This window comes from Macadamia integrifolia, chromosome 5 (genome assembly GCF_013358625.1).
Source record: "Macadamia integrifolia cultivar HAES 741 chromosome 5, SCU_Mint_v3, whole genome shotgun sequence".
Lineage (NCBI taxonomy): Eukaryota > Viridiplantae > Streptophyta > Magnoliopsida > Proteales > Proteaceae > Macadamia > Macadamia integrifolia.
The window spans coordinates 42,005,735-42,008,025 of record NC_056561.1 but is presented as its reverse complement, the minus strand read 5'-3'; positions in this window follow the sequence as shown (position 1 = coordinate 42,008,025).

Genomic DNA, 2,291 nt, shown 5'->3' with positions numbered 1-2,291 from the left:
AAAGAATGGATAGCAAAACTTTTTTTTGATGATTTTTTTTATTTTTTTTTTTGCTTTTTGGGAGTTTACCGGCAGGGATCCGGGGTTGCTCAGGTCAATTCCTGAGGTACTGCTACAGGGCGAAACCTGTCTTTATCATACTGTGAGGCATGGTGACCTCCACTGATACAACTATTATTGCAAGTTGTTCTTCTCAGGAATTCAATAAAAGAAAAGGAAAAATATAAAGCAAAGCAAATAAAGCACTCCGATTTACCAAAAGAAAGTGAAAAATAACATGGAACTGTCTCCCCGGCAACGGCGCCAAAAACTTGTTGAGATTTAAAATGTAACCGCAAGCGTACGGATCAGTGTAGCTACGGGTCGAACACAGGGAGAGCAGTCACTTTATTTTTTATTTCTTTTAATAATGCGAAAGTGAACTGATTAAAGGTTGTGATCTAATTCTAATTACCGTCCTAAAAATAACGTCCTAACCATTCGTCATCTAAGAATTTAAAGACGCAAGCCACGCAATTAAAATTAAATAAATAAATAACTAAAAATAAACAACCCACGCAATTAAAAAAAAATAAAATAATAAATAAAGGAAAAAAATGCTGAAATAAAAATAAAGTAAAAGAAAGGGGATAAAGCTAGAGAGAGACTCACAAGCAGGTTTCTCTACTTAGCCCGAGGGATGCATCATAATATGAGCTTCCCTACTTGACCAGAGAGTTACTCTTACAAGGGTTTCTCTACTTGGCTTTAGGGAAAGGGAGACAATTAAAATAAAAGCAATAAATTGATGGTTCTATGGCTAGGAGGGGCAAAGCCAACACATACACTAGCCATGAACCTTGGGGGAGAGGGATAGCAATAATGTAATGACTGAATAAAAATCCTAAATTAAGAAAGAAATGGTAGTCAGAAGAGGGAATGAGAGGGGGGAGAGAAGACTACTAAAGGAGCCTACTTACTTGAATCAATGCTTGAACTTGAAAAAAAATTGCTCCACGGCTCATGATCTTGTCACCTAGATCTAAGCCTAGAACTATAACTTAAAAAATTACAACTCAATTGCATAAATCATAAACATAAAAAGAACTGAATAAAAATAAAAGAGTACTTGCATTAATTGAAAAAAAAAAAACTATTACAAAAGTGATTAAAGAAAAATAGAGAAGAACTAAAACCAAAGAGTGAGAGAGGGAGAGAGAGAGCAACTAAAAAAAAAACTAGAAGAAGAATGAATTGTCTCCCCTCCTCTTACATGAGTTGTATTTATAGGGAATGGAGAGGTAGGGTAACAATTTTCTCTTTCCTAAAAGAGAGAAACCCACAATTGATTGTGAGATCTTTTGAGTCCAAAAGTGCTAAGATGGAGGAGAGAGAAGAGAGAAATAAATTTTGAGAAATTTCCTAAAATTTTTTTGCTTATTTTCTTTCCTTTTTCTTCTAATTTATTTTTCTTCTTTTTTTTTCTCTCTCCTAGGGACGACTTTTTTTTTCTTCCTTTGTGTGATTTGGACAATCTTTGGTGATGATGTGGAGGAGAGAGAAGATTTGGACAATTTTTGGTTCTCCCATTTTTTTCTCTTTCCTTTTTTTTTCTTCTCTTCTTGCTTCCACGATTTTGCTTCTCTTTTTTTTTCTTTTTATCCTCTCCATCCCTTCCACGATTTTTGAGTGAAAAGCAGGAAATCTTCAACAAAATCTTCTAAAAAAAACAACCATAAGATTCGAACTTGAGACCTCTTGGTGAGCAAGAGAATTTTGTACACCATAGCTCACCAACTAAGCTAGGTAGTTGTTGTTACCAAAAACAAATCTTTAATCACTTAAAGATGTGGTCCATCGATCCTTGTTGGCATTTGGAGTATTCCTTGTACCTCTGGGACAATTGCAAACGGGCTGGTTCTGCATCTCGGTTCAGTTCTGATCCATTATTCTTTTTCTGACCCGAAAAAGAATAATCATTTGTACGGGTGACCAAACGAATGTGTACTTTTAATCGAACACGTCCATCTTGCTCAAAATTTCGTCCGCTTCGCAACCATGAAAAGAAATAGGACCACTTTACGTGTAAAATTGAAGATATAGCTCCCGATAGTCCTTAAGGCATTGAAAATATAAAACCTGCAAAAAGAGAGTAAAACCCAAGGTAGCTCCATTCTAAATATGTAAAATGCATATTTTACTACCCTAGATTTCACACATAAATGTGCTCATCAGACACCATGACTATAATGTATCTACTTTGAATTAATATATTTTCTGCTTATATATATATAAAAAAAAAAAAAAAAAAA